Here is a 12,160-nt window from a genome sequence, read left to right on the forward strand (position 1 = left end):
CCTGAGTTACGGACTCCATAGGAATAGAGAAGAGGGCACCCCAAATCCCTCTGCCTTTCACCCCTTTCCCCAATCCCTGAATTGTGATTAATAAAAGCCATTCATTAGTCAGGTAGTGTTCCAGAGTTCCTGAGAGACAAGGGAGAGCGGAACCACAGCTTGGATTGGCTGCCAGACCACCAGCTGTGAAGTTGATTGAACTTGGGGGAGGCTTGCGTGAACCCTGCCCTCATTTATAATCGGATTGGGGTACCACATACCTCATCTTATAGGGAAGCCTCACCCCCAACTCCTGTGGGGCAGCATGACTGTCCAGGCAGGTCACCCAGTTTCAGAGTGACACCCCCTCAAAGTCTCTTAGTATATATTTGGCTTGAGGGGAGAGCTAGAAGAAAGTGTGACTTCATAGACTCTCTCTCTGCCCTTCTATCATAACATTGGTTACTTGGCTCTCATTATTATTACAGTTTTGGCAGAGGCACCCATTTATTTTTTTGTTTAATAATAATTTTTATTTTTTAGAAAAGTTATCATGGTTACATGATTCATGTTCTTACTTTCCCCTTCACCCCACAACCTCCTCCACCCCATACCAATGCGCATTTCCCCTGGTTTTAACATGTGTCATCAATCAAGACTTATTTCCAAATTGTTGATAGTTGCAATAGTGTGGTAGTTTTGGGTCTACATCCCCAATGATGTCCGCCTCAACCCATGTGTTCAAGCAGCTGCTTTTCTTCTGTGTTTCCTGTTCTGTAGTTCTTCCTCTGAATGTGGGTAGTGTTCTTTTCCATAAGTCCCTCAGAATTGTTATGGATCATTGCATTGCTTCTAGTACAGAAGTCCATTACATTCTATTTTAACACAGTGCATTGGTCTCTGTGTACAATGTTCTTTTGGCTCAGCTCCTTTCACTCTACATCAATCCTGGAGGTCTTTCCAGTTCACATGAAATTCCTCCAGTTTATTATTCCTTTTAGTGCAATGATATTCCATCACCAGCATATACCACAGTTTGTTCAACCATTCCCCAAAAAAAGGGCATACCCTCATTTTCCAGTTTTTTCCCACCACAAAAATCACAGCTTTAAATATTTTCGTACAAGTCTGTTTATCTATGATCTCTTTGGGATACAGACCCAACAACGGTATGGCTGGATTAAAGGGCAGGCAATCTTTTATAGCCCTTTGAGTGTAGTTCCAAATTGCCATCCAGAATGGTTGGATCAGTTCACAACTCCACCAGCAATGCATTAATGTCCCAATTTGGCCACATTCCCTCCAACATTCATTACTCTCCCCTATTATCATTTAGCTGATCTGCTAGGTGTGAGGTGATACCTCGGCATTGTTTTACTTTGTATTTCTCTAATTATTAGAGATTTAGAGCACTTTCTCATGTGCTTATTGATAGTTTTGATTTCTTTATCTGAAAATTGCCTATTCATGTCCCTTGCCCATTTATCAATGGCTTGATTTTTTATACAACTGATTTAACTCTTTGTATATTTGAGTAATTAGACCTCGGTCAGAGTTTTTTATTATAAAGATTTTTTCCCAATTTGTTGTTTCCCTTCTGATTTTGGTTGCATTGTTTTTGTTTGTACAAAAGCTTTTTAATTTAATATAATCAATCATCCCATTCACATTCAGAGTTATAATTACAAGTTGTGTATTCCCCAACATTTTGGTATCCTCTCTTAGTTCTACCCCTTCTTCTTAGGCTATTTCCTTTTAGACCAGTGATTTGTTTTAAACCAGTAACCCTTGTCCCCTCCCTTGATTTACTATCCTTTCTACCCCCTCCCTTGTTATTCCCCTCTTTTTATTTTTAAGGCCTAATGAATTCCCTCTCCCTTCCTCTCCCCTCCCTTTTTTGACCTTCCCACTCCTCTGCTCCCCTTGGTTTATTCCTTCTGACTTTCTCAATAGGGTTAGATAGAGTTCTATATCCCAAACGATAGAGCTACTCTTCCCTCTCAGGGTTAATTCCACTGAGAGTAAGGTTTAAATATTACCTCTTAATGCTCTCTTCCTCTCCTTCTTATAATAGTATTCATCTCATCCCCTTCCCATGCCCTCTTTGTGTGTAAGAGAATATCCTATTTTTCTTATTCACCCCCCTCTTTCCCACCCACCCCCTTGTCATCTTAGACCATTTCGGAATCCAACCTCTCCCTGTGAATAATTCTTCTAATTACTATAATAGTGAATACTATAATAGTGAATAGAATTCACTACGGAGAATTACACATAACATTTCTCCATATAGGAATACAAATAATTAGATCTTATTGAAGCCCCTAAAGAGGCAAATTTAAAAATAAGAGTTTTCTTTCTTTCCCCTCTGTTTCTTATTTACCTTTTCATGTTTCTCTTGATTTTTGTGGTTGGATATAGAACTTTCCATTTAGTCCTGGTCTTTTCTGTGCAAATACTTGGAAATCTTCTATCTTGTTGAATGCCCAAACTTTCCCCTGGAAGTATATAGTCAGTTTCGATGGGTAGATGATCCTTGGATTTAGACCTAGTTCTCTTGCCTTTCTGAATATCATATTCCAAGTCTTGCGGTCTTTTAGCATGGAGGATGCCAGATCCTGAATGATCCTGATTTGTGCTCCTTGATATCTAAATTTTCTCTTTCTGGCTTCCTTTAAGATTTTTTTCTTTTACTTGGAAGCTCTTGAATTTGGCTATTATATTCCTGGGGGTTGTTTTTTCAGGGTTTAGTGTAGAGGGAGATCTATGGATCCTTTCAGTGTCTATATTGCCCTCTTGTAGAACTTCAGGGCAATTTTGCTGAATAATTTCCTTTAGTATGGAGTCCAAATTTCTATTAATTTCTGCTTTTTCAGAAAGACCAATGATTCTCAAATTATCTCTTCTAGATCTGTTTTCTTGATTTGTCAATTTCTCAGTGAGATATTTCATGTTTCCTTCTTTTTTATCAGTCTTTTGACTTTGCTTTATTTGTTCTTGTTGTCTTAAGAGATCATTGCTTCTACTTGCCCAATACTTGTCTTTAGAGGCTGGTTTTCTGCTATATTCTTTTGATTTTCCTTTTTGATTTGGTCTATCCTGTTTTCCAGCTGTTTGATTTTGGTCTCCAATTTGCTTATCAATTCTTTTGATTTGGGGGCATCTTTTTCTAATTGCCCAATTTTAGCCTTTAGAGACTGGTTTTTGGCTATAATCTTTTGGTTTTCCTTTTGATCTGCTCTGTTTGGTTCTTCAAGGCTTCCAGCTGATCATTTCTCGTCTTCAATTTGCTTATCAATTCATTTGATTTCTGAGCCTCACTTTCTTATTGTGAAATTCTGCCTTTTAAACTGTTATTTTCTTGCACTTCTCTACCATCTTTCTCATAATCTCAGATGTGGACTCTTCAATAGCTTGTGAACAGTTTTCACTTTTTTGGGAAGGTTTGCATATGATTACTTCTTTGTCCTCCTCTGCTGTTTTCTCTGTTATCTGGATTTTTTCTGTGTAAAAGTTGTCGAGTGTTAAAGATTTCTTCTTGATCTTTCTCTTCTGAGGTTCTTGTCTCTGGCTTGTCATTGTGAGCTGCATGCCCTCTCAGCTTTATTCTCACGCCCAGGGTCTGTCTGCATTCTTTGGGTTCCTAAAATCTCAGGTCTAGTTCTTCTTAGGGTCAAGCCTCCTGGTGTTCCCCTTGCTTGTTCCTCTGTCTGACGCTCCTTTAACAGTCTCAGGGCGCTACTTCCACAGACATGCACCCTTCTGCACTGGATCCCCACCCAGGGTCTGCACCTGCACTCAGAATCCACGTCTGCACCTGTGGTTGCGCCTGCCCTCAGGGTCTGTGTTCAAAGTCCATGTATTCTTTAGCATCTTGGGGTCTTAAGTCTTGCTGCTCTCAGGAGCAGGACCTGGTGGTCCCAGATAGCTGCCAAGGACTTAATGGGTGTCCCAAATTTATTCTAACTCTTGTGCGCTCACTTTGGCACTTGTAGGTAGTGTGTGTGTGGGGAGGGGGTTGCTCAGCTCGTTTTTTGGTAGTGCTATTTCCCCCCTTTATAGCATGGAAATGCCCCGATCCCACGTACCTTCATTGCTGTGTCCTGTTGTGGGGTCCCTTGGTTCATCTGGATTTGTTTTTATGTCCCCTCAATGAGTCCTATATGTTTCGATTAGGAGAGGTTAAGCAGCTGCTTTTTACTCTGCTGCCATCTTAACCCTGAAGCCCCACGGATTTATTCTTATATGCTCTGTAGATGGTGCTTGGCTTGCTCCATGTTCTTCATTAGGTCAAATTCCTGAGTATCTCTTTATCAAGAGAAGGTTGTGTATTGCTATGCTACTTCACAGTAAAGATTGTGCTTTGAGTTTAGAAAAAAAAAACAGAAACTCTTATCTATGACTTGAAAAAAAAATGAAAGCCATCTCTCTTTTTTTCTTTTTTATTAATAAGTGAAAGATACTAGACTACTAACAGTTCTTATCTCCCTAATAAGAGAGTCTCAGTAACAGGAGTCAAAATCTCTAGATGATGGAATTCAAGAAGAGAACTAATTTGACAAAACATTTTCATTTTAATGTTAAATGTTAATAAATATAACACACCATGAAGCTCTTTGGGGGATCTGCGATAATTTTAAGAGTTTTTTTTAATTTTTATTTTAAAAATTTAATTAATTTTAAGATAATTTTTAACCTTCTAGATTCCTAGATTTAAAATAAATACCATTATCTTCTCATTTAATTCATGCCTTCAGTATTTTGGGGATTCCTCTGCCTCCTCAACTGCTTTGGTTTCATCCATCAGAGACTTAACTCTGTTTTATGAAAATTCAAAATGCCTATCCAATTTAATCCTTTCAGGATAGAATATAATCTTTATGATGTTTATTTGCCTGATAACTCTCAAATACCAATTGTGAATCTTTTGCTCTTTTACATATATGAATAAGTGAGGAATAGGCACAGATATAACCTAAGCCCAGGAGATAAGGTTATCATTAACCATTGCTTCTTCAATTATACTTCTTAAATTTACTTTACAGTGGAATTTTTCATATTCAGATTATAGGGAATTTGCAGTAAGCATTACACAAAATATTATTTTATATAATTTCACTGTTTCACTTAAGCCTATGCCACACATTCTAGACATGACTATATTCTGTCCACTCCAAAGTGATGTGGTACAAAAGTATATTTTTTCTTTTCCATTTATTGTCACATTTGAACAGAGGAACACTTGTGCATTATGATGATATCAATTTCTTGTGGTATAAATGTTGACTGGAACAAAGAAATGTCCTTTCCCAATGTTCATATTTATATGAGATATTATGTCCTCCCTATTGAACATTCATGCATATTGACATACAAATAAAATAAACTCTTAAATCCATTAAAATAAACAAATTAACTCACCAATATTCAGGCCTTTGTACTTTACTTCTTCAAATATATCCACATATAAACAATTAAGTTATAATTGTTTCCTATGAATAAGAATACTCATTCCACAGTTTAGGGTAGCAACGAATCTCCTTCATTTCATCCTCTTAGTTATTTCCTTCTCACTGCACCTAAGTGCTCTTTGTTACAGAGGAGTGGTATCATTTTAATGAAATCCATTTTATAGATATTGGATTATTTTTCTTTAAAAGTACAAGGAAGAAATTGTCCGCATTTGGATGGTCACAGGAAGTATGAATCAAATATTGGTCTATCTTGTTGACTTGATGCATATAAAGTTTAGCCTATGGGAAACTGATGCTCCCATGGTTTGTTCAAATCCTTGCTTTCTGATTCAGAAAAAGCAGAGGCAAAAAGTAGTCTTGTAAATGTGAATCATTGTTATATCATTACCGATATTTTTATGGTTGAGTAGACTTATTTTGGCTAAATATTTTCTGGCTTATGATTAGCACTTTTCATTTTAATGCTGAGCCCAAAAAAAGCAGAGTCCTGAGTTAAACTTGTTCCATAACGTTTGGCATCACTCAATATAATTTAGGCAAGATGATTTTAAGGTCTATTTTAAGTCTAAAGGTAGGAAGGGTATCGCAGACAATACTTTGGTTGATTAGATGGAAAGATAAGGCTTATTTTCAGTGGCTGCCATGCTTCTAGTCACATATGAAGAATCTCAATGTGTGTATGTGTCTATATGTATATGTATTTATATTTGTATATGTGTGTATAAATATGTAATAAATAAATAAATATATAAAAATATACATATATTTTATATATATATATAAACAATCACAAATGTGTATATGTCACATATATTAGATATACATATATGGTATATGGATTTGAATGCAGTGACAATTTATTAATTAGTAATAGCATAAGTGAATGATTATGCTAATTGGGATTGGGACTGATTGTATGTGGTAAGTATGGCCTTAAACTTAGAGATTTTAAAATACATGGAATCTCATAGAAATCAGGGCTAAAAGGGACAGAGATGGGGATCTGGGATAGATGGGAGAAGATTAAAGAGCAAGGATGCCATAAATCAGAAAGTAAGATAAAGCCCTGATGTAAGTGTGAAGGCAGAGGACATAGTTTGACAGGCTGGATGCAGGGCTGACACAGTATTTTACACTCTGAGAAGTCCCAGGAGCAAAGACACAGGCCACAGACTAACCTGCTGCTTCAAGGTGATACATCACTTCTTGGGAAGTCACTTGGCAAGAAAAGTTTGGATGTTAGCTTCTGACTAACCAAATAAAACTAGTGCTAGCTTTTGACATTGAACACCATGCGAAGTTAAAGAGAGGTAAAGCCTTTCAGATTTGACTATTGCTCTTGACTACCCCTTCTGGTTTGACAGGGAAAGCAAATAGGGGAAAGAAGTTTGGCAGTTACAGTACTTTGCTAAATAAGACAAAATGCCAAGATCTACTGGCACGATGAAAAAACACTGCTGAGTAGAGAATTGTCTAGTCTGCTATAACTTATTCAGAAAGTCAACCTTAGCTGTTTTATTGTGAATTCTGTTCTGGAGATTATTTAGCATACTGGGGAGATAGCATGGGCTTATTTGTATTGCCCTGTGACTGTCAGATTGAATACCTTTGTGGTTCTCTGTTTTACAAGAAACTGCTGACCAAATTAAAAGGTAATACTTTCTCAACACCTTGTTAAGGGTGATGGTAAGTGGAAACAACTGCTAAATATTATACTAGTTCAAGAATAAAAGAGAAGAGGATTTGCCCAGATGAAGAGGTTTGAGGAACTGCAGGCACAAGCAAGACACTGAGAAAACTTTCCTATTAATTATAGCTATCTCTGAGTATAATTAGATGCTTTGAGAGAGTGGTGGGTTTATGTTCTTTCGCAGTTTTCCAACAAAGGTTTGATCACTAAGCTGTGGGTTGATCTAGATGGCTGCTTCCAGATTTAAAATCTAGGTCCCTGTGAATGCTGATTACGTGTTTTTATGTATGTATATATGTAAATTTCTATCTACATATGTTTAAATATATAAAATATTAGAAAAGTAGTGACAACAGTGCATTTAAAATTAATAATTAAGACCAAATTGCAAATCAAGAAATGATTTTCTATTATAACACCTTTAAATTTAGCTTTTGTTTCTGGATTTGTGATTTCATTAATGTGAAAATATCCCAGCATGAAAATCCTCTCTACTGATGAAGACTGGCAACATATCTATAACTTATAATTCCAAAGGGCTAATGTCACAATTTTAATATATGCAGGATATAAATCCAAGTCTTCTTGAACTGTAACTACTGTGCCACACTATTTCTCAAAATTCCCATAAATTGTATTAATGACAAAATTTTATATAATAGTATATCAATAGATATAATAAAAAGCTTTCAATGAAACATAGTATTTATGTTTAAAGATACAAATACACGCATAAAGATAAACACACACTAAAGAAGTTTGTGGCCAAACATCCTTTAACATAATGAAAAGTATCTACCTGAAACCAAGAACTAGCTATATTTATATTTGAGAAATAGACAGAGTTTTCCAAATATGAGCAAGAGGAATATAAGAATCATTTTCCTATATTATTTCATATGTCTTAGAAAATGCTAATGAACAAAAAGAACACAAAAAACTAAGAAAATAAGAATTGTCAAGGAATGCAGAAAAAATGTGCTTGCAGAGTAAAGATCTCTTTATGGATCCCAAGATAAGCAATGAAAAAAAATCAATTGAGATAATAGCTTCAGTAAAGTAGTATTACACAAAACAGATCAAGCAGAAAAAGAAAGGAAAATTCAGGAAGATGGTGGATTAAATGTAGCAACCCAGCTGAATTCTCTCAACATTCCTCTCCAAACAATTTTGAAATAATGTTTAAATAAAATTTTGGAATGGCAAAGAGGAAAAATAAAAAATAGAGAGATTGCGGTGAGACTTTTTCCCCCTCATTTAAAAAAATTTGGGCAATTTACTGGACCAGAGCAGAAGCCTCATCAGAGCACAAAATGTCTGTAGCAATTTCAGGAGCTTTTAGTCCAGAAAGGGAAAGGGGATAGGACAACTGTTCAGAAAGAGACTTGAAGGGACCTATTGTTGATAATGGGCATTTTGTCCACATGTAATTCTTGGTGGCAATTCCTAGGAGAAGAAGGGGGCTGAAGAGTGGTTACAAGAGATCAAGCAATAATAACAATAACAACAATGACTAAAATCTATTAATGTGGCGAGGAAGACCAAGACACAAATTCAGAAGAAGACAGTAACATGAAAACAGTTCTAACTAAGGCCTGAAAGAAAAATCTAACTGAACCCAAGTCCAATAAAAATTTCTGGAAGAGTTAGAGAAAGAGACAATAGTAGTAGAGAAAGAATTGGGGGGGGGCGATGATAGTGATGCAAGAAAAATATGAAAAGAACAAAAGAGGCACAAAAAATTGAAGAAAATAACAACTTAAAAATAGAATTGGCTTCAGAGTGAAGAAGCACAAAAATCATTGAGGAAAAGAACCCTTTAAAATTAGAATTGGGCAACTGGAAGCTAATGATTCCATGAAACATCAAGAAAAAACTGAAATAATGTAAAAAGAATGAAAAAATAGAAGAAAATCTATCTAAATATCTCATTAGTAAAATAATAAACCTAGAAAATAGATTGGGGAAAGATAATTTAATAATTATCAGCTCACCAAAAAGCCATGATCTAAAAAAAAACCTGGATATCATATTTAAAGAAGTTAGGAAGACTGCCCCAATATCTTCCATGCACTGGGTAAAATAAACATTAAAATAGCCTACTGATGATCTCCTGAAAGACATACCATAATGAAAACTCCAGGGATATTACAGCCAAGTTCCAGAAGTCCTAAGTTAAGGGGAAGATATTGCATTCAGCCAGAAAGAAAGAATTCAAATTTCATGATGATAAAGTCAGAACCACATGATATTTAGCAGACTTCATATTAAAAGAACGGAAGGATAGGAATATGATAATATGGAAGACAAAAATACAACTAAGAATAATCCACCCAGAAAAACTAAGGATAATTTTGGATATTTAATGAAATAGAGAACTTTCTAGCATTCATGATGATTAGATGAATTGAAAAGGATTTTTTGCCTTAATAATTTAAAAAAATTCAGATTACAGGTCAAAATCTTTTCTTAACATTTGTTTTAGGACATTTTGCATACTTGATTTCTCTCTGTCCACCACCACTCTCCCTGCCCCAAGAAGGGATGCAATATGATACAGGTTGTACACATGTTATCATATAATAAATAGTTCCATGTTCATCAGGTTGTGAAAGAAGACACACTTTGCCTACTATAGAGAAAATTCAGAGGAGAAAATAAAATTAGGATGGTATCTTTCAATTTGCATTTAGACTTCTATGTTTTTTCTATGGTGGGGGAAATCCCTTTTTTCTCATGAGTTTCTTGGAGTTGTACTGGATTTGTTGATAACAAATCATTCAGAGTTGATCATCATACATTATTGTTGCTACTGTGTGTGTACATTTTGCTACTTCCACTCACTTCACTTTGCATCACTTCTTTCCAAGTTTTCTTTTTGTTATCATCTTGTTTGTCATTTTTTTATGGCACAATAGTATTCCATTACAATTATATACCAAAACATGTTCTTCCATTACCATATATATAGAAATCCCTTTGATGTCCAGTTCTTTGACACCAGAAAAATAGTGTATATATATATATATATATATATATATATATTTATATATATACTCTCTTTAATCTCTTTGGGATAAGGATCTAGTAGTGATATTGCTGAGTCAAAGGCTTTGCACAGTTTTAGGGCATTTGGTCATGGTTCCAGATCACTCTCTAGAATAGTCACATCAGTTCATAAAATCTACCAGCAGTATACTAGTGCCACAATATTTCCACATCCACTCCACCATTTATTATTTTTCTTTTTTGTCATGTTAGTTAGTCTAATGAGTAAGAGATGATACTTGAAAAATGTTTTAATTTGCATTTCTCTAATCAATAGTGATTTAGAGCATTTTTATTATTCCATTATATTCAAGTTACTACCTTCTCTCTGTCTATGTAAGCTCCTATTCATTGCCCTGATCATGATGAACTTTTTAAGTATTTTCAGTACCTAAAGAATCTTAAGTACTTTAGGTCTTTTATGGACATAAGTATCATAGATATTTTATCTGTTTTGGGTGTTATTTATCTCTTTCGTCTTTCTATACTAATTCTTTCTTTCTATACTAATTATCATCTTTCTATACTAATTCTTCTTCCTGGCTTCTGTGAACTACTCATTCTAGATTGTAATCCTATTTGTCTGGCCATTTCTTCTTAGTATTCTTTGATGACCAAGTGGTCATCATCATTCTTCCAAATATTAAATGTGGATATCTCCAAAAGTTCTATCTTGAGCCTCTTTTGATTTGTTTTTTTTTCCCCTTTGATTATCTTAGCTCCCATGAGTCAATCTCAACTATGTAGTAAAAAGCAATCTCTGGATTTCTATATCATATGAAAAAATGCTCTAAAATCACTATTAATTAGATAAATGCAAATTACTAAAAATCTGAGATATCTCTTCAAACCTATCAGAAATGATAAACACTAGAAGGGAAAAGGAAAATTACATAAACTAATGAACTCTCAGGAGCCTAGTGATCTTGTCAAAACATTCTGGAGGACAATTTGTAACTATGCCAAAAGACTATAAAACTGTGATTTTGATTTGATTAAGCAATGCCACTACTAAATATATACTACAAAGACATCAAAGAAAAACGAAAAGGATATATGTATAAATATATTTATAACAGCTCTTTTTCTGGTGGCAAGGAATTAGAAATTGAGGGAATGCTCATCATTTGGGGAACGGCTAAAAAAGTTGAAGCAGACAATTGTGATGGAATATTTTTGCTACAAGAAATGATGATGGGGCAGTTTCAGAAGAACCTGGCAACACTTTTGTGAACTGATGTGAAGCTGAGTGAGAACTGAGAAATCACTTGGAAAAAAAATTTAATAGATGGTCAACTATGAAAGACTATGCGACTTTGATCAATACAATGATCCAAGACAATTCCTAAGGACTCATAATGGAAAAATGTTGCATATCCACAGAAAGAGAACTGATGGACTTTGAGTAAAAATTGAAGTATAATTTTCTCACTTGATTTTGTTGTTTTGTTTTTGTAATAGGACTAATATTGATATATGCTTTTAATGATTTCCAGTATATAAAGTATATTTTATTGTTTCCTGCTCAGTGTGTAAGAGAAGGGTCAAAAGGAGGAAGACTACTTGAAACTCAAGATTTGACAAGCAAATTAAATAAATAAATATTTTTAAAATATAAAATGTTATTTTTTAAAGAAACCTCTTGAAATGCTTTTTGCTGAAAATAAAGAGAAATTATATTCAAAGAATTATAAAATGCATAACTGATGGATTGATTGATTTAAATATCTGAGAGTTAAACTACAAAGAAACATTCATGACTCATAAAAGCAGTTACAAAAGGAGACAAATAATTGGAAAGACTTTCATTGTTCATAGCTATATAATAAAATGACAATTCTATCTAAAGTAATTTTCAAATTTGGTTATATGTCAATCAAACTACTAAAAGATTACTTTATAGAATTAGACAAAATAATATTCACTTGAAGGGAAAAACAGGTCTGGAATTTTAAGGGAAATAATAAGA

The sequence above is a fragment of the Gracilinanus agilis genome, chromosome 1 (assembly GCF_016433145.1).
Source record: "Gracilinanus agilis isolate LMUSP501 chromosome 1, AgileGrace, whole genome shotgun sequence".
Lineage (NCBI taxonomy): Eukaryota > Metazoa > Chordata > Mammalia > Didelphimorphia > Didelphidae > Gracilinanus > Gracilinanus agilis.